Raw genomic sequence first — 21,230 nt, forward strand, 5'->3', positions numbered from 1 at the left:
AGTCATCTAATGCTACCATTTTTGATATGTATCTATAATGCATTTTACAAAACAAACTATCCTTTTTAAAATTATGCAAACTGCCTCAAACTTCAATTTGATGGAAAGGGCGAGGTGGAGGGGGGGGGAGTAAAAATCTTTCCAGTAGCAAAACAAAAGCAAACGTGGTGCTCTGGACTACTGGCGACACTCCTGGAATGAATATGTCACAATCCAGAAACGTGCTACGAACCATTTCTCCAGACACCAATCTCCATTTGGCTATGGAACCATGATAATTATGTAGGGTGGTTTTAGGCATGCAAGACCATGCGGTCTTGATATGCATGAAAGGAAACACATAATCTCCTCCCTCCCCCCAAAATAAACCACCCATGGGCTTAAGGAAATGTCAGAATCATTCTTTAGATCCCTACTAAGTAATGTCCATGCTGACCTAAACTAGACCCGGGATGTAAGCCTTACCCAATGGCCAGGCTCCCAATTCTTTCTTCAGCCAGCAACCATGGAGTCTCTTCTACGTGTCATATTTCAAAAGGGAACAAAATGGAGGGGGAGAAAGGTAGAAATTCTAGAGTTCTCTGGCAAGGAGATCAGAAAAAGGAGAGAGTAGGGGGAAAAGAAATTACAGCTTGGCCTCCTTGCTGATATTATAGTGGAGCAGCTCAGAAATAGCTTCACAGGGAAGGTCGATTAAAAAAAAAGGAAAAGGAAAGGAGCGGAGTAACTATAAAACCAGCCATAAAACAAGGTTGCAATTTTAACCTTCCTCTCAAAACCTCAAGATGAATATCATAGAGAAATAATTAGATATGCGGAAGAGGCACTTCAAATCAAAAGCCCTCCTTGCGCCTTTCGCATTTGTACAAGCAAGAAGGGTGGAAGGAGGGAGAGAAAAGAGCAAGAACATATCAAGCTTCAAGTTCTCCCTGTGTGAACTGATGGAGGGAGATAAAAAAACCACCCTATATAAATAGCACTTGAGCCCTTTTCATGTCATTATCTCACTGCCTTCTCATTCCCTCCACTAAAGAAAAATAAATCACTCATGGCTGATGTGTAGAAACAATGGCAGGGAAAAAGGAAAATTAAGAGTGAGGTGCAGCTGTCAGAGGTGGTGGTGGGGGAGAGGTTTGGGGTAGAGGGGGATCCCAACAACCTCAGCTCCAGTCCCAAACATCACACACCAGTATCATCTCAGAAAGCTAGATGTGTGTTTACCAAACGATGTCCTGGTCAAGGCCAACACTAATAAGCCTCAGGGTGGAGAGAGATGCAAGGAGCAGGCATGAGGTTCCTTGAAGTCTGCCTCTTGAAACATGGGGTGGGGGTGGGACAGTATTAGGGCCAATGCTTTTCACTTGGTGGGGGGATGGCTGAAAAGATGAGACAAAAGGATCAATTGCTCATCTGGTAAAGTATTAAATCAACCAGAAACTTGTGGGATGGGGTGGGAGGAGGAAGAGGAACCAAAACAGATGTAAAAAGTTAAAGATGGATAATGCACAAGGCGACCGTGGGCTTTTTTGAGATCAATGGCACAGGGGAACAAAAACATGATGAACTAGAGTTTGCTCAGATGTTTAAATGAAGCTCAAAAAGGCAAGCTGAGCTGTGGGTGCAATAAAGAAAGCTCTGAACTTTAGATTACATTTAAATTACATGTGCCTTTAAAGCCAAATGCCTCTATAATGAGCTTATATAATGTGTATGCTAGAATAATAAGGAAACCTCCCTCCTTTTTTGGATTTCAGATGCATTTATAGTTTGGGATCACCCATGGTTATTCAACTTTAACATCCCAAGGTTTTTTGGAATTTTAAATTGTGCTTGAAATAGAGGGCAAATGGAAGGAAATGCTGTGTAATATTGCAGAATCTGTAAGAGGATGGTCCTGCACAGGTTTAAGATATTAGCATGAAGCATTTCCTTCTGGACACCCTTCCAGGGACCACGTGCCAGTGGTGGGTGGGGCCAAAGGCAAATGTGGGAGGAGCAATGAATATAAATTTCACCTTTGTACAGTAGGCTAGTAATTTCTACACATGCCCCACTGAATTGCCCACCCAGGCAATCCAGAGTCCACGGATACCATCCAGTTAAGTAAAAAACAGTAAAGGATGTGACCTGGGAGAATTCCAAGGGCCAGAGAGGAGGGTATGGAGGGCCGCATATCCCTCCAGTGGTTACTTCTGTGTTGGTTTGTGGTAGGAAGGCCTTGTCACACAAGGACCGCTTGGCAACCCAGATTTGGAGAAGTCCATTCATCACACTCCTACATGTATGGAATTACTGGGATCCTTCATGAGCATCTTCCTGTAGTTTGAAAACCACCCAGCTTGTACATGAGCCCAAAATGCTTTCTTTAACCAGAAAGAAAGAAAGAAAGAAAGAAAGAAAGAGAGAGAGAGAAACAACATTTGCCCAGAATGCCACAACCCTGATTCCTTCGCAAACAAGCATTTAAACTATCAACACAATCAGAATGGCAACACCTTGAGTAATCAGGATTCCATTAAGATGTTTCTTATACCTTGCCAGCCTAATCGTCAACTTAGCACAGCAAATCCAATGTGTGTTTTCCAGATGATTTGGCTGATCCTTATTGTCAAGTTCCATTCAAGAACAGACCTTTTTCTTCTCTCTGTTTGGCCGTCCCCTCTTTCCATTGCTTTCTTTCTTTCTTTGCTTCTCTCTCTCTGTGTGTCTTTTTATTTTTATTTTTTAAGCATCCAATCATCCTGTTCATTTGATTCCCATTACGCCTGATGATTGGATTTTGTGTAAAGTTTGCCTGGATACGATTTCCCCTTTGGCTGAGATTCAGAAGAGAACATGAATGTTTTGCATTATTATTTGAACTTGGGCGGCGATATGAGTGCCAGACAAAACACAAACAGAGACAGAAGGACCTATTCGGAATTTGCTTTTGCCTTGATTTCTATTCTGAGTGGCTACGGTGAACGTCATTTTATCACCAGTGTTGGTTCGGGTCACACTCCCCCCTTCTACAAGCCACTTATTTGTACAGGGCTAGCAGGAGGAGCCCCCCTCCCAAGAGCATCAAAGGACCCAGCAACACCACCATTATCTTACATTGCACAGAGCTGCTTTTGCCAACCTGGTGCCCTCCAGATGTTTTGGGACTACAACTTCCATCAGCCCCAGCCCAGTACAGCTGTGCCTCTAGCTTTCATGGATGAAAGATGAAGAGGGGTGTGTGAGTGTACACAGAAACTAGCCTACTGTGCAAAGGGATAATTGACACCCATTGTCCCACCCACTTTTGCCTATGGCCCCACCCACCTCTGGGATATATGTTCCTAGGAATGCGGTCCTTGAGTGGAAAGTAGTTTAAGAGAATATGGGTCAAAACTGGTGCCTTAAACTGTGCCAAGAGAACAATGGGCCACTCATCCATAATGTTATTTAATGCGGATAGCAAACTACCTGTAACTTCATTAATTCTCCATTGTCTGTATGACATTTTCCTCCAAATCACAGCCTTCCCACACTTTCCCCCCTCCCTCAGTCAGGATTTTCTTATGCCAGAGATACTCCGGAAAGCAGACAGTTTGAGAAAATCTGGATTGCAGGAGGGGACAGTGTGGGAAGGCAGCGATTAGGAGGAAAACATCATATGGGCAACGGAGAATAAATGGAGGTACAGGTAACAGGAAGCTTACCGTCCACATTAAAATGACAGTGTGGATGAGCCCAATGAAAGCCAGTGTAGATATTAGAAATCTACTGTAATGCACTCTCAGTGACCCAACCTAATATAAGGAGAAAAGCCACTACAGCCTCAATGGCGTGAGGGTTGGTCTTATAGTGGGTGTCAGTAGTGACATGTGAAGGGGCTCTAATTTTCAGGTCCAGAACTAGGGCTGTGTACAAACCATACATTTAAACAGGGCCGTCTTACCCATAGGTGCTAGGGGTGCAGGGCACCCAGGCGCCAGGCTCTCATGGGCACCAGGCCGAGAGTCCAGGCCCGAGAGTTGTCTCCAGGGAAGAGCCTCCCCTTCGGCTGGAGGACCGCAGCGGGCTCTTCTGCTGCGGGTGGCTCTGTGCTGCAAGTTCTGGGGCGATCGAGCCAGTGAGAAGCTGAGGTGGCTGGCTGGCTCTGCCCTCCTGCGCGCCTGGGACTGGGCAACCTGGGGGTGGGGCCCTGGGCGGATCTTTGCACCCCGGCGCCACATATGCTTAAGACAGGTCTGCATTTAAAGCACATTGCTTCCCCCAAAGAATCCTGTAGACTGTGATTTGTTAAGGGTGCTGGGAACCATAGTTCTAAGGAGGTAAACTACAGTTCCCATGGTTCTTTGGGGGAAGCCATGCACTTTAAATGCATGGTGTTTACACAGCCATAGGCGTGTGCGTATGCATACCCTTGCAGAGTCTGATCTACACATTCTGGACTAATTCTGGTGTGTTTGCTCAGGCAAAACTTCCATCAATCGCTATTGGAGGTTTGCCTGAGTCAGAAATATGTAAAGATGTTAAGGTTTGGCCTGCAGTCAAGTCCAGCGAATAGCAAGCAGCCGGCAATGCCAAAAGCATGTTCTGGGAAGGAAATGGCTTGGCTTGGCGTTCATAGAGAAAAATTCTACACTGCAGATTAATCTCTGTACAAAAGGAATAATAGAAAGTCCACACTGGCCTTTGAGCACTGGGTTTGGAGGCGAGTGCAAGAACGTTCTGCACACATCTCTCATCCTGTCTGGTTGCCTATTGCAACTCTGTGTTTGTGTAGGAAGTCCAGAATTATATGCTCAAAAATAAAAGGTGAAGATCAGGTACAGGGATTCTTTTAAAACCTACGCAGCAGTACTGTTTCAGGAGTACAGTTCCTTCCTCCCATATTTTGGACCAAATGTGACTACTGTAGAGCCTTCAACCTTCCAGATGTTGTTGGATTCCGACACCCAACTACCCCAGGAAGAGTGGTTAGTGGTCAGGGATGATGGGAACTGGAGCCCAGCAACATTTGGAGGGCCACAGGTTTTGTTGTTGTTAATTCATTTATACCCCACCCTTTTCTCTAAGGAATTTAAGGTTGTCCTCCTCCTGGTTTTATCCCCACAAGAAACCTGTGAGGTAGGTTAGGCTGAGAGGCAATGACTGGCCCAAGTTCACTCAATGAGTTTCATGGTCAAGTGGGGATTTGAACCCTGGTTCAACACTCTAACCCAGCCTTCCTCAACTGTGGGTCCCTAGACTGTTGGACTACAAATCCCATCGTTCCTAGCCAGCATGATCTGTGGTTAGTTATGATGGGACCCCCATATATCTGGGGATCCATGGTTGAGAAAGGCTACCCTAAACACTCTGCTGAAGCATAAATAACTAACAATCTTGATTACCAACTTCTAAATACAAGGCTCATGGATCCCAGGATCTCATCTGCTGGGAGTCCTTGAGGTCTTTGGAAGCTCATAGAATCACTAAACCATAGAATTGTAGAGTTGGAAGGGATCACAAGGGTCATCTAGTCCAACCCCCTGGAATGCAGGAATTTCAACCAGAGTATCTATGACAGATGGTCAGCCATCTCCCACCACCTCTCGTGGGAGTCTGTTCCACGGTCAAATAGCTCTTACCGTCAGAAAGTTCTTCCCGGTGTTTATTCATAATCACTGCTGGAACTCCAATGCTTTCCAAGGCTCAGGCCCTTCTCTCAAGGCAAACCCATGCCAGGGCGCCCTGGCCTCCACAAATAAAAGAGAACTCTCCCTAGGGCTCCCGCCAGCTTCTCCAGGATCAGTTGCGTTACAGCCCTGGACACATCTTGGCGCCCGTTTCTGCCACTCCAGATTCAGGGATCTGAACCCAACTCCTGTTTGATTGGCCAAGGGCAACAGAGATCACTGCCTGCCCTTTCGGAATGGTGCTCCCCTACCTCTTAGGAACAACTGACCCATGTTCAACTGCTGTTCACATGGAACCCTTCTCCACTTCGGCCTTGAAGAATTGGGTTGCAAGTGATGTGCCGTTTTACAGATGAAAGTCAGCATCTCAAAGAGTGCCTGGAAACAGATCAAAGCATATTAAGAGCGTCAAAAACTGCTTTATTAATTTGTAGCCTGCCTTTGGCTCTATGCTCTAAAATATTTTCCTTTAAAGGTTAGGTAAGCAGTGTAAATAGTAAAATAGCACATGCCAGTGAAACGAACACAAAAATCTAATTAAATTTCCTTAAAATAGGTATGTCAATGCACATTTTTGGACACTTTGAACCAAAATTGCCAAATTTTGATTATTACCTACAACTCAGTTCAGGAGTTGTGAAGTGGTTCAGCTGGTTCTAAAATGCAGGCAAAGCAAGCCCTGCTTCTACAGCCAGGTGGCTTCCAAAGAAAGGCGCAGCTGACTTATCATACCACTATAGATCAGAGGTTGTGGGACATTTAAAAAATATGTACAGGTTCTCTCATTATTACATGTGCCTCTTGAGAAAGATGAAGTGAATGATCATGGACAATAAGCACTGGAGGGATAATGGGTGTGGGGTGAACGCTTACTTCATTTGGGATGCTTTGCCAAATGAAAAACAGGTGTTATTTTCAGCTAGATCTCATTTTATGAACATTCCAAAGTCTATGTTGACCACCTGGAAAATGATTTCCTCTTTAGTTTCTGATGCTTCAGAAATTTGTTTTCAGTACATCACTCTCTAACCTCCCTGCCGGCTGGGGGGGGGGGAGGGAATTCATCCCAGCTGCTAATTTTTCTCATTGTTGCTCCTGCTAAACCTGGTCATTCAGTCAAATAACTGACTTTCCTTTGCATTTGCAATATCCTTGATCCAAAGATCAATACCATCCAGTTACCCTGCTGAGGTCAGGCAACAGATCTGAACGACTGGTGACCAAACCAAGGTAATGCAGCCCACCAACCACATATGGTGACCCACCAGGGGCTCATTTGATTGTTTGTTTTTTGGCTATTATGGAATGCAAAGCCAGGGACTTGTCAGAACACCTGGTATGCACAGGCTGCATTGAGTCTGATAGGCCACAGAATATGCTGGTTTGCTAAAAATATACTCATGTTTTACCAGGGGTGGGAGGGAGGTCTGAAGCTGGGACCTCCAGAAGCCAGTATTCAGAGCCTTACCTTCTTTGAGTCACCAGTACTCTGGGCTAGGGCTCCCTCTACGATGCAGTGCTGGTTTGAGTGCTGTCAGCTGACCCTGGAATCTGAAGGTGATCAGCTGACCTCTCCACCCAATGGAGACAGGCAAGGCCATATAGAACCTTCCTTCTACACTAGCCTGAGCAACTTCTTACAGTGAATAGCAATCTGGATTTGTCAGTTGGGTATGTGGTCTATAGCCTTTCCTGCCTCTGGCCTCCTGTATGGCTGATTGGTCGCTGACCTTTGTTCATGGCTATGCCTCTGATTCACATGCCTTTGTCTTATGCTAGACTCCATGACAGGCTGTCACAAGCTCTGCTCCAGCCTGGGCTGGGAATGGTTATCTTCCCACTGGAGATATTACAGGCTCTTACTGGAACGGTCAGCTTTTGTATATATGAAAAGAGTTATTCTCCCTTGTGTTTGTGGACAATGCAATAAAGAGTGGGCAGTCAGTATTTTACCTAACTGCTCATTAACACAATTATTATTGGTGCTGTTGTTGTTTAGACTTGTAAGCCTTTTGTTACCTGAAGGCCTCCAAGCAATTTGCAACACATTTAAAATATAAATATGAATATATTGAAGCAGAACACAACAAACCCCATAAAAGCCACAGGAAGCTTTGGCAACACACTAGTAACAAAGTAACATCATCTTAGTCTGTCAAAAGCCTGGTAGGGGGAGCTTAAGTCTTTACCTAGTGCAGAAAATATGTCAATGAAGGTGCCTGGAAGACCTTGCTTGGGAGAGCATTCCACAGATGGGAAGCTACAACCCCTTAGGACCTCTTGCCACAACATTTCTTGTTATAGGTCCTGCGGACATACAGCAATATTATGAAGTTAAAGTTACATAAGTGATATACAAATCTATATGTATGAATGCTGTTCTATAATTTTTTAAAAAAAAAAGTTTTGTGGATCGTTAACTCAAGGGCAAAGATTGACAGTTTGTTTCTAATGGAAGCCTGGGAGATAAAATGACCAGGTCTTCAGTTGGCATCCTGTCAAGGACCAGCTAGGCCAATACTGTGACTTTGTACCTTGTGAACTTTTCCATTATGTCAGTTACATTAAAGACCAGCTTTTATACAAGACAGTAGAATAAAAAAGCTCGGACTGAGATAGGTTTTTAGTGGGCATTCTATTTGTACTCATTGGCCCTTGAATGGATGGGTTGACAGAGTGCAACATTTGATTGGTTACTGATGAAGAGTCTGCACCAAGACAAGGACACAGAAGAACCCAGACTAGGGCTGAGAGGTCCTAGCAGCAGGAAGCAGCAGTTGTCTAAAGAGGAAGATGTTAGGCCACCAAAGCTGATATCACAGAAGGCTGAATTATTATTATATTTATTTACACCTCGCCTTTCCCCCCCGACAGGGACTCAAGGCGGCTTACAGATAAAGTAAGAACATCTAAAGAAGGTCTGCAAAGAGCAAAACTCCTGCAGCAGTACTGCAGAAGAGCTGAAGCCAGAGTGACAGCTGCTTAGTAGCTGCCCACAATGAGCAGTGAGTCCCTGACCAGAGTGAAGGCTTTGGGTTAAGTTCTCAACAAAACCTCTGTGTTTTAACTGGGGAAGATAGCATATGGACAGTGGGCTATTGGTGTAGAAATAGGGAAGAGAACCATCTAAAGTGCATGGCTTCCTCTAAAAGAATCATGGGAATTGTAGCTCGGTGAGGGTCAGGTTACAATTTCCAGGATTGGGAGGAGCCACCTGCTTTAAATGTATTGCGTGGCTATGACAGGAGGGGAGGCAGAGTGCTCTTGTATTCGGGTGCTGCTTACTACGGGTTCCCATTGGTATCTGGTGGCCACTGTGAGGACAGGATGCTGGACTAGATTGGCTTGATCCAGCAGGGCTGTTCTTATCAGCGGCAAATCTGAGCAGCATCCCAAGGCTTGGCAGGATGGTGCAGATCCTGAAAACTTAAGCAAGTACTGTGGATATTGTGTGTGTGTGTGTGTGTGTGTGTGTGTGTTTAGCAACAGCTCCTAGGACACCCCATTGACCATGTTGATTGAGGCGCATGTAGCGCTGTGTACCACCTGCCCTTGTCCTTCATGTGGAATTTGCTTTGATGTCATCTATAACTGTGTGAGCTGATCTACTGTACCGTTCGGCCTTTGGTGTCTAAGCTAATCATGGCTTTGAGGCTCCTGCAGTATCTAGATACACAGCAGGAAAGAGAGTTTCATAGTTAAACTCTGAATTCACTTATTTTCATTCTTTGATGTTATTTTAATCTAGTTTTGACGGGACTTTTCTTCTCTGTCACCCCACTGCCCTGTTCCCATTTGTACATTGAGGGTTTCTTCTTCCACCCCTCTCTTTTCTTCTTCTTTTGCATGAATAAAGCAGTTGTTATTAGCAGGACAGTCACAGGCTCCTAATGAGATTTGTTTCTGCTACAAGTATAACTGAGCAAGCAAATGCTGTGACAGGGTGCCTTGGCTTAATGTTGCTGGCTTCCCAGCAAATTTCTGTCCTTACGAGCTGTTAGACAACCTCAGGCCCATCTTACCATGGGCAAAAATCCCCAGAAAATTTGAGGGAAAGTCTTCAGGAGTTGGGTGATGGGTTTAGGTTGGTGATGATCTGATGTCAGGGCTGGGCAATGAGTCTGAGGTGCTTCAGGTCAGCTAAAGTTTGAAACAGAATCCTAGACTAATGAAGTGACTTGAGGAAAACAAAGTCAACTTGCAAGCTGTATGAGGGAGATCTTAAGGTTTCTGGCACAGACAACTCTGCATTATCCCAAACAACCTGATCCGTCTGGGCCCTTGCTTTATGTGGTCTGCCCACTTTAGAACAAAACAAATCTGCAAGCACATGTATACCTAGCACTTTCTACATTTATCCCTTGTCTTGTTTTCAAATCAACGTTTTTTAAATTTTATATTCTTTATTGAAAAATGAAAAGTACAAAAGTACAAGTGCACAGAGTAAGGTAAGTTGTAAAACAACAGGAAAATGCCTCGGCGATATGGGGAGTGGGAGGTATCTTGGTGATGGCATTAGAGCTAGCCAATCAGTGCCACCCACAGCTGGGTTTTTCTGGAACTATTCCCACCCCCAGAGTTTGACCCTGGATAGCAAAGGGTATGTTGGTGCAGGATGATGGTGCAGGACTTCCAAAGAAGCCCTAGTGATCTGCAAACATTACAGCTGTTTGCATTACACCCTGATTTTATACAATTGGAATGTTAAAGGGTTGTGTGTGTGTGTGTGTGTGTGTGTGTGACACACACACACACACACACACACACACACACACAACACTGCTTTCCCCCTCCAGCTTAGCAAATGGATAACAGGAAACAGACAAAGCTCCTTAACTTTTCTTTAATCTTCTTCACTAGTGGAGGTTTTTTTAAAAAGAAATAAAAAACATACGAGGGGGGGAACAGCGGTAATTGTCTGAATGATCTCATTATTGTCAACAAGACTGAAACCTTGAAGGCTCTGTGCTGAAACACTGATACATTTAGACAAAAAAAAGGGAACGGTGCTTACATGTTGTTCAATAAATAAATAAGAGCTAGAGAGGAACTCTTGAGATGAATGGATGCCATGAGAGAGTTTCAGCTTGTCAGAATTATACAGTGACATTAATCACAGTTTTAACAGGGATGCTGCAGGCGGCTCACACAAAGTTCTCATTATATCTTAAAATAAAACAGAACAAAAAAGGAACAAAAAAAACCTCCCTTCCTTCGAAGTCCCTTAAAGTAGTATTCTAACAAGGATAATTTTTGAATTAAAAAAAAACCCACCTGAAAACAAAAACAAAACACAATACAAATTGGGTTTCTTCATTACAGAGGATGACAAAAAGCACCAGGAAGCTGTCAGACTGAGTGTTGGTACCAATGAAAGATGGTGGGAACAGAATAAACCTTATTCAGTGATGGAAATAAAGGCTGTATGCACACATTTCTAGAATCTATGGAGGCTGAGTACTTGTCTTTTCTATGTAGTCTGCACACAATGGAAATATAGTGCAAATTTGTTGCCCCTAAGAAGCGCCTCTTGAGAAACCAGTTTCGTTTCGGGGGGGAGGGGGTTATTGCATATTGATTCTGTATTACCCCACAGTGTGCCCGTTTGAAAACAGATAGAAGTGGGCCCAGCAATTGGCTGGTGGGGAGAGATCCATAGCTGCCCAATGATGCTGTGGGTGGGATCACTACTTCCTTCTTCATTCACTTGGGGTATGTGCAGGGAAGAAAAAGGTGTGAATAATGTAAAGGAAAAGATTTTCAATTGTACATCAAGTAAACAGACCCCCACTTATGGATGGCAGGACCTAGGATCAATCTAGATTGAAAGTGGTGTGTTCAGTAGGGCTGCCATATGTCCGGGAAATTTCCGAAAGGCCTGTTGAAATTTTCAGGGTGTCCTGGTTTTTACTTTTTGAAATATGGCAACCCTAATGTTGAGGATAAACAATTCCAGATTGAGAAAAACTACATTTTCTACATCTAGAAATGGGTTAGTGTGCATGCAGCCAAATTGAGAGACAGAACCTTTAACAGAGAAGGCTGTCCAGATCATTTGTGACACTGTTCTTTAGGGTCACCATCTCCGCGTTAACAGCAGTGAAGAATCCTGCAGAAAGCACCTTTAAGGCTAACAAATTTATTTATTTAACAGTGCAACACACAACTTGAGAATGTATTTTTTTTAACTGGAGCTTCTTTTGAAGGAAGGGGATGTTTATTAAAGTCCCGCCAAAAGGAGACTGCAGCTATTAAGACCCACAGCTGCTGCTCATATCCCAGCGTCAAAGGAATTCCTGGGGGCTTCAGAGGTTTCTGCTGCAAAAACCTTTATATTCCTGTGAAACACAGGTGTGCTGTGACCATAGTTTTCTCACAGCAGGAAGAAAAAAACAGTCCAGGGAGAGATGAAGGGAGAAATCCATCTCATATCAGCTTCCTTTGGAGATTAAGAGCCAATTCACTTTTGGCTTTTTTGTTTCCTTTTGCAAAGGCAAAAAGGAAACGGCCTATTCTTCAACTAGCGGTGTTTTTTTACCACACTTCTTTGAGGACCCAAGAAAAACCCATCCGCATACAATTTACTTCCTCGCAGTAGTGATTAAGGGGGTTTTGTAACCCAACAAGGTTTCATCATGGATAACTGATGTCAAAACCTGGATACACACAGCCAGCAAGAAGTTACAGGGTTAATGCCTGAGGTCAGCACCATTGGGCACTTGCCAAAGGACATGCTTTAGGAAGGGACCCACTGCCCATCCCAGTGGGTTCTGCCCTACTTTGGGGGGGGGTGACGTCACATGCATGGTGTGCACATCTGATGTCACGTGGCAGGAGGAGGCTGCAAGGCCTGCTGCAGCCATGGGAAGGCCCAACGGGGCCCATCACAGCTGCGGGAAGGACCAGCAAGGCCCGTTTCAGGCTGTGGAATATTGAGGGAGCCTAGCTGGCCCCCTGTTTGAAGATTTAAGGAGAGCCCTCAGCTGCTCAGCTCCCCCAAATGGCACCCCTGGCTCATTCCCAGAGCCTCCTGGTGCTCCTCCTCACAATTCTTGCCAGAAACATCTTTTTTGGGTGGGGCAGAGTTGCTCTGCCAGCTTCCCAGCAGGTGGGTCACTGAAGGACACAAGCGTAGTGGATCCATCTCACCTAGTGAGCCGCTTCTGGCCTTTGCCCTTGCCCCCTCTAATCAAGCGAGCAGTGAAATGAGACTTCTTTCCAAGTAGACGAGTATAGGATTGTGCCGAAGAATTCTGGGAGCAGTAGTTTAAGGGTGTGGAGAGCCGTTAGGAAACCCCTATTCCTCTCACAGAACTATGATTTCGATAGGTCCTTGTGAAGAGGAGTTGATTGATAAATCACTCCTGGAATTGTAGCTCTGTGAGGGGGACAGGGTTCTCCAAACAGCTCTTGGCACCCTTAACAAACTACAGCTCCCATAATTCTCTGGGGAAAGCCATGACTGTTTAAAGTGGTATAACAGTGCTTTAAATGTGTGGTGTGAATATGCCCTTAGTGTTGCTTTACTTCCTCTTCTCCATTTCTTAAAAGCCTTACAGCCCTTACCACAGATGTTTCAGGGATGGCTTCTCTGACTTCCACTCAAATGGTGGGTTGAACTATAGATCTGAAAGTTTATATTTGCCAAGAGGAGGTGGGGGGAAACCCTGACAGCTGTTTTGTGTTATGCATCTACTCGCTCTGGTATTTCAATTGGCTGTTACTATCAGGGACACTGTTCCACCACCACAACAAAAAAAAGAAGGGTTGCAGATTCTCTTCACATCTTGGGTTGAATAATGGGATGAAAACCCTAATTCTGAAACTACATTAAGAGGGCATAAAGCAGAGAAGAAAGAATAAAGCAGCTACTAGATCTAAAGAAATTTTCATTAAAATGATCTGCATGTGGTGTCAGATTCCCCATACTTGCAAGAAATACAAGGCCAACAAAATTGAGTAGACCCACTGAAATTCATGGCATTAAATCCATGGAGTTCAATGGATTGTAGCTAATATTAGTTCTATTTAGAGTTTACCCACTGAAATTCATGGGCATGACTCACTTAAGTACTTCAATTTCAGTGGGTCTATTCTAAGTCGAACTGCACTGAACATAACTCAGTGGGTCTCCCTAGTATGACTAATGATGGGTATTGTCACCTATATGGTTTAGCTCAGGGTGGCAAACACCAGATGTTGGATTACAAATCCCAACAATTTCAGCCAGCGTGGCGAGTGTGCAGGGCTGGTGGCAGCTGTACTTGGCTTAGCTAATGCATGTTGCTGGCAGCGTATGAAACAAAACACAGGCTTCAGGCAAATGTGGTGGTCCTGTAAGTATGTAATAAACTTCAGGAAACTTATCATAAGAACTATCAAAGAGACTGGAGAGGAAATGATGTCTCTAAAACCTGAAATTTTGTTCTTGCACTGTTTGGACAATCTATGAAAACAGAATACAAATGCCTAAGTAAACAATACGTAGATTGCAACTCATAATTTAGTTGCTAAACACTTTATGGGGATGGCCATGGCTCTGTGGTAGAACATCTGCTTTGCATGCAAAAGAACCCAGGTTTCAATCACTGGCATCTGCAGGTTGTGCTGAGAGAGACATCTGGTCTGGAGTGCTGGAGAGCCTCTGCCAGTCAGTGTAGGCAATGCTGAACCAGGTGGACCAATGGTCTCACTCAGTACAAGGCAGTTTCCTGTGTTCCTGGGGGTGGGGCGAAAATCTAGCAATGCTTGATGATTGATTCCAAAACAGTTGGCAAACGTCAGTGATGGGGAAATGGAGCAATCATACTCATGGAAGTTTGGAGACCTTTTGTCTTATGTTGGAACAGAATTAAGTTATATCAAGAAGTCCACCAAGAGATAAGAAATATTGTATAAGAGATTTTCAGGTTGTAACCTCTTTCTGGTGAAATGTTACCTATATGTATTTATTTGGTTATTTTTTAAGTAAACATTTTACAATGCCAAACCGGGGAGGGGTGTGTATTTAGGAAGGGGCTGGAGCTCTCCATCGCTCCTCCCTTGCACACCAAATTTGGTGGGCATTTTGCTATCTAAAACCTACATGCCAACTGCTGTTTCTTTGTCATGACCTAGTGTGACCAGAAATGGAACTGAAAGCAACAGGAACTGCTGTGGTGTTGTAGTTAATTTCATCTCTGCAAGGCAGATGCTATTGTTTGTTTGTTTTGAAAATTTGTTTAGAAGTTTTCCAGCAAGAGCTCTCAGAGCAGCTAAAACAATAAAATGCACCGATAACACAATAGAAATAGCAATCAAATAAAAATAGAATATAAACAGGAGCAGTGCAGGGGGACACACATTGTACAAGCCTAATTAAAATGAATAAAAACTTAAATCTAATATGCTTGGGGCAAAGGAAAGGGTTTTCATCTAGTGCTGAAAGGACATCATATTCAGTGCCAGGCAAAGGTCTCTGGGGAGAACATTCTAAATTCAGCTCAGGGCGCCAGAACTCTACTTGCAACATGGGGATAATAATCTTGACCTACCTTGAAAGGTCGCTCACAGATGACAACAACAAAATGTACATGAAAGAGTTTTACTCATTTTTATTTCTCTATTTCGAGTTTGTTTAGAGCAACCTCGAGTTAAAAGGATCTGATAGTGAATGATGGAAAAGACCCCTGCCCAATACTTTGGAAGGCCACTGGATTAGATAGTACTGAACTAGACAGACCAGTGATCTAACTCTGAGCAGGCTCATTTTGAGAGCCCTTTACTATGGGTGGTATTCAACACTGGTCCTGTTCAGGGTAGAGCCATTAAAGTAAATGATCACGGCAGACTTCAGTTCTTTAATTTCAATAGATCCACTCTGAGTAAGACTTAGTTGGCTACTGTGGCAGGCAGCTGGAAAATGCCGTTCGGGTTCCTTACGAAGCCCTGGAACACTGCAACATTGGCATCATTGCATGGGTTTAAAACTGGCTTCCAGGTTCTGTTGTTCAGAATTTATTCACTTTTTAAAAGGATGGTCCAGGACAGGCATCAGGGCTTTGCTTTTGTCCCTGCCAGGGTGTGCCTATGATGGACACAGCCTGACTCACTAGACAGTAGCTTTGTCTGCTCCTACAGGCAAGCCAATCCTCAGACTTGTGTATCTTTTTTAAAAAAACCCAGCAACCATGAACAACACTGGGACTGGAGCAAAGCAGATGGAGCAATAAGCAGATACTTTCACCTCCTTTAATACATTGCTTCTAAATAAAACCGAAAATAACTGGAGAGGCGAAATCAAAAAGCCTTTTACTGTCTTACAAGGCATTTGCTAACCTCGTTCCCTGCTAAAATTGAACTTTTTTATTGTGGGAGAAAAACCTACACTATGGCCTTACTGGTTTAAATGTAATTTCCTCTCCCCTGGGAACTCTAGCTGTGTGATTATTTAGGGGGAGGGGGGCTTAAGCAACTTACACAGATAATTTTTTGCATGTTGCCAAACTATAATTCCCAGGATTCTTGGCCTGGAGAGAGAAAACCATTATGGTTAAAGCAGTACAAAACTGATCTGTGTTTGAGTTGTACCACTTTCCCCCCCTCTCTCCCTCTCTCTCTTTTAGAAAACAAAGCCTCTCTGATCATTCCCCCCTTCCAAACATACCCTCCCCTCTTTCCTTCAACAACTATGAAGAAGGAAAAGGCTGGTTAAACAAACAACAGATGTGAGCAGAGCTTGCTGTGTGCATATGTGGTTGTCTCCTACCTTTAACCATATGTGCATTCTTCTGCCAGGGTCTGGTCATGATTTTGTCCTTTGAGGCATTCCTGCTAATGCTGTATAGGGAGGGAAGGAGTTGCTTGTTGTATACCTTATATAGGCACAACTTTTATTCTGTATGTACAACAGTGGAATACTCCGCTCCACCATGGGATTATTTCTTAGTAGACATATTTCGGATTATAATCGTCAGCTGCCAAGGAGACCAGCCAATTTCGTAACACATACATGCTTAAAATAATGATAAAGAATAATGAAGATGACAACAAAAATATTCTAAATGTACAAAAGTTGAACGTTTGCTCACAGGGCAAGCTTATGGCGGTTTACACAGTTCCATGGGATGTGTTTCTTAGTAGGTGTGTTTAGGATTGAAATCTTCAACTGCTAAGAGGACCAGCCAATTTCATAAAATGTACAGGATTAAAATAATAACAGCAACTGAACTAAAATGTTCAGGGTGAACATAGCTGAAAACAAAGCGCATTTAAGGATTAGCGAAGATGTGCGTTTAAAAAGAGATTTTAACACATCGTGTTAACGTTCCTCAGCAGATTACACATTCCCCATGTAGATTTCATATAAAGCCTCAATTATGGGTGGCATTCACCCAAGTCCTACTCAGAGTAGACCCACTGAAATTAAAGAACATATTATAGTTTAGTGGGTCTACTCTGAGTAGCACTAGTGTTGAATACTACCCTATGTTTGCTTGTAGGTCCCCTGGCCTATTTTGAGTCCACTCTGACTTCATTTAATTATCCTGAATGAGATGCAATTTGTGGCTTGTGTATTGATGCCTCATCTGCACATTATTTGGCACTGGTTCTGACTGGGGTATGCAATGTTGTGCCCTTCAGATGTTGTTCAACTCCCATCAGCCCCAGCTAGCAGGGTTGTGGATGATGGGACCTGTAGTCGACAATGTTTGGTGGACACCACATTGGCTACCTCTGCTCTAAGTTGTGTTGCAGAAGAAGATAAGAAGAGCTCTACTGAATCAAGCCAAAGCCCATTTAGTCCAGCATCCTTTTCTCACAGTGACCAATAGGAACATAGGAAGTTGCCTCTGACAGAGTCAAACCATTGGTCTATCTAGCTCAGTATTGCCTACACAGACTGGCAGGAGCTCTCCAGGGTTTCAGGCAGGGTTCTCTCCTAGTGCCACCTGGAGATACCAGGAATTGCACTGGGGACCTTCTGCAAGCAAAGCAGATGATCCTTCACTGAGATACTGCCCTTCCCTACAGATGCCTTCTGCTGCAGCAGAGTCATCACAGCAAGAAAAGGAATTCAATCATGAATGCCAGCTTTTGAAGGATTGACCTGGATAATTTTTACCTGTGGAACACCTTTAATACTAACCTGCAAATGACGAATGAGCAGACGTATAAACTCATCACAAGCAAATGAGGACAAATGCTTATTGTCGTTCAACCTCCCTGCAAATAAAAAAGGTGGCTGATTAATAGATTCTGAACAGAAACTGTAGACACGCCATATATTTAATGCATACATTTTCACCCAAGGAATCCTGGGAACTGCAGTCTAACCCTCCTAGAGCTGTAATTCCCAGCGCCCTTAACGAACTACAGTGCCCAGAATTCTTCGGGGGAAGTCATTGTGCTTTAAATGTATGGTGTGTGCTCAGGCTACAGTTTAAGCCAGTGGTTTCCAAGGTGGGTGGTACCACCCACTGGGGGCAGTGGGATTACCATGGGGAGGGGTGTTAGGAGGCAAGTGGGGGCAGCAAGGGGTCGCTGGAGGTGTAAATGTCTATCATAATTTGAAAAGGTGGTATCACTGGATCAAGGTCATCCATTTTAGCCATCTTCAAATATCTCAAGGGCTGTCACATGGAAGAGGGAACAAGCTTGTTTTCTCCTGCTCTGGAGGGTAGGATTTGAACCAATGGCTTAAAGTTACAAGAAAGCAGATTCCAACTAAATATTAGGAAGAGCTGTTTGACCGTGGAAGTCTCCCTTGGGAGGTTGTGAACTCTCCTTCCTTGGTTTTTAAGCAGAGGTTGGGTGGCCATCTGTCATGGATGCTTTAGCTGAGATGCCTGCATTGTGAGGGGGTTGGACTAGATGACCCTTGGGTCCCTTTCAACTCTATGATTTTGTTGAATTTATTAAACTAAATAGTTTCACTTGTATTTTGAATAAATGGACAATTGATTGCTACTGTTTTGAATTTTATTGTGTTGTTATATTCCTCAGTTGGCCATGCAAACTGCTATTCTGAGTAGAGCTTTTTATAGGGTGGAGGCACTGAGAATAAGTTTATGGAACAAAGGGGGGGTGACTTAAGTTTGGAAACCAGCGGTCTAACCTCTACATAAGCATTGTGCAAGCAAAGCTCAATAAATCGGTCATCTGGAGGAGGCCTAAGTCACAATACTGAGCTAGATGGGCCAATAGCCTGCTTTTATATAGGGCAGCTTCCTATGAACATCAGCACATGATGTGTGGAGTTTGCTGGTTGTAACAGCAGCACGTATTCTGGATGAAATTCCTGTGGCCGGCACACTGCCTGTATATTTTCTCAGGTGCAGCAAGAGTCACATACCAACTGTGTGCTGAAGAGTCTTCCACTCCTGAGATACTTGGCTAGCAGGACAGCATTACGCACTTGGAAACCGAAAACCCAGAACAGATTCCCACCCCTACCCCTTTCCTTCAGATATACCCGTAAAATGCCTTGCTCTGTTGCACATTTGATGGTCTGCGGCTTCTTCTCCTTTTCGGTGATTTATGAACATCTTTGACGTCTCTCGTTCCCTTCTTTCTTCAGGTTGCTTTGAAGACAGAAAGGTGAATGATCTTAAAGCCAGACATTAAATCCTGAACAAGCTTTACAAAAACCAGAAGCTAAATATTCCCCCTCTTTCCCCACCTCGTGGGGAATTTTCCCCCAAAGTCCTTCATACACACATAAATACATAGATCAAATCTGCACCTGTAGTTTATTAAGGGTGCTGGGAATCACAGCTCTGTGTGAGGGGGAAATGACAGTTCTCAGGGTGTGTTTGGGGGAAGTTGTGTGCTTTGGATGTATGCTGTGGATGTGACTACACTCCTCCTCCTTAACCATATTTAATTATTTTTTCGCTTCCTATATTTAATTCAGAAATGGAATCTGGCAATTAGAAATGGCCAAATCTATCCATTTTGGCTTGTCTCAACTTCCAAATTTCCCAGTCACTGTTTCCCAAATTTAAACTGACCATTTCGCATTCCCAGTTGCACTCATTAGATTCTTTCCGTTCAGAAACCTACAGTTTGGTATAGTAAAAATATTTAAAAGTACGGAAATGGGCTTAAGAACCAAAAGGAAATTCTGGATGTGCTTTGCAAAATAGGTGTCAGGTCCTAGAAGGAGCCAGTAACCCCCTAATTTCTGAAGTATTTGCCCTGGATCCAAAGTTGCTGCTAATTTACTCTCAGCAAGAGGGGATGCCATTGGTCTTTTGTTGCTCTGAGAAAGAAGTGATGTAATCTGGCTTTATACAGCCTTTCTGTTGCCTACCAGTCTATGGGAACATTTTTCCCAGCTAAAAGTAGCATTCTGTTAATCAAAATTAAATAATTCCACATGAAATGTTCCTTTGGGCTTGCTCCTATATGGAAGAGTCAGCGGGTAAGGGAAGTATTCTACTGTGTAAAATATTGTTGGCATTAAAATTGTTTTGCGCTCCTCGGAACAAGATCTCTGGTTCCATTCTAGGCAAATGCTCTTATTTGGAATGGAAAACACCCCCCCCCCCAAAACCCAAACACACACACACGGTAGTTTGGATTTTATATTATTTTTAAAACTGGCCTATGGAATCTTAACTGCCCAATTTTTGTTTATACAGCCAATTTAGATCAAAGTGAAATTTGGAGGCAAAGAAGAGAAATTGGGTTCTCTCCAGATTGATGTTTGCTCCAATTTATCACTAATAAAAGCAGTGGGGCAAGGGCACACTCAGACCTGTGCCAAGAAATTTCAAGACAAATGGAAAATTGCTTGGATCCATGCTTTCTAGGTGCTGGATAAACACAAATCTGGGTGAGCCCTAAGTTAGCTCCATTAATTACAATTGACCTTCTCTGCATAAAATGTAGCTGAATATCTTCCTAAGTGACAATTAATACATATATTGCGGCTTCACTCCTATATTCTAACATTATCAAATGGGAGGCAGTATATTATATTTTAAAAAATAAGATCAACAGGAACAACATATTCCTGAAAGAAAATTTGAGTTGATAAGGGGGAATAATGACTGCCATCTATCAAGAATTATCCAATTTGATTCTGAAAAGCAAAAGACAAGATACAGTACAATCCTGCATATTATCTGAATTGCTTGGAAAGCTCCTTTGCTTTGTATTGTTATGAATCTGTGGGTGCAAGTCACCCTAAATTCCAGATCAAGTTAGTGTTAGAATTTAATTAAGGCCAGTCTGTTGCCAGACCCATGTGTGTTAAGATGTGTGTTGGGTGCTTTTAATTCTCTGGAATTAACATATGTGAAAGAATTAATTTAGCTAGGCAAACTTCCTAAACTGTGTATTTCAACACCTAACAAATCCCATGGAATAACTCAGACTAATTTCCTTGGAAGTGTTAGCCTGTGGGGCAATGAGCCATTAGCACAACAATGGATCACCAGGAATCTCTGTGAGGCAACTATGGGGTGGGACTCCTTTCACACCTCAGGAAAAGCAACTGTGGTTTAGAAGCTGGGAGGAAGATGTTATGTGACAAGCAGAGAGCAAGAGGCAGAGAAAAATAGCTGATGTCTGAACCCAATGCTGCGCTTCTGG

At 43.5% G+C, this 21,230-nt stretch overlaps 1 long non-coding RNA gene across 1 annotated transcript in view; it reads right to left on the reverse strand.

The window, feature by feature from the left end:
- Window positions 1-11,596: 11,596 nt before the first annotated feature.
- LOC309537871 overlaps window positions 11,597-21,230 on the reverse strand; it is a 95,057-nt gene continuing 85,423 nt past the window's right edge. The window contains exons 9-11 of the long non-coding RNA XR_014222020.1: window positions 19,105-19,213; window positions 16,399-17,855; window positions 11,597-16,159 (exon numbers count right to left, since the gene is read on the reverse strand). This is a non-coding gene — a long non-coding RNA (uncharacterized lncRNA). The remainder of the gene's footprint in view (window positions 16,160-16,398; window positions 17,856-19,104; window positions 19,214-21,230) is intronic.

The sequence above is a fragment of the Podarcis vaucheri genome, assembly GCF_965113315.1.
Source record: "Podarcis vaucheri genome assembly, chromosome: 7".
Classification (NCBI taxonomy): domain Eukaryota; kingdom Metazoa; phylum Chordata; class Lepidosauria; order Squamata; family Lacertidae; genus Podarcis; species Podarcis vaucheri.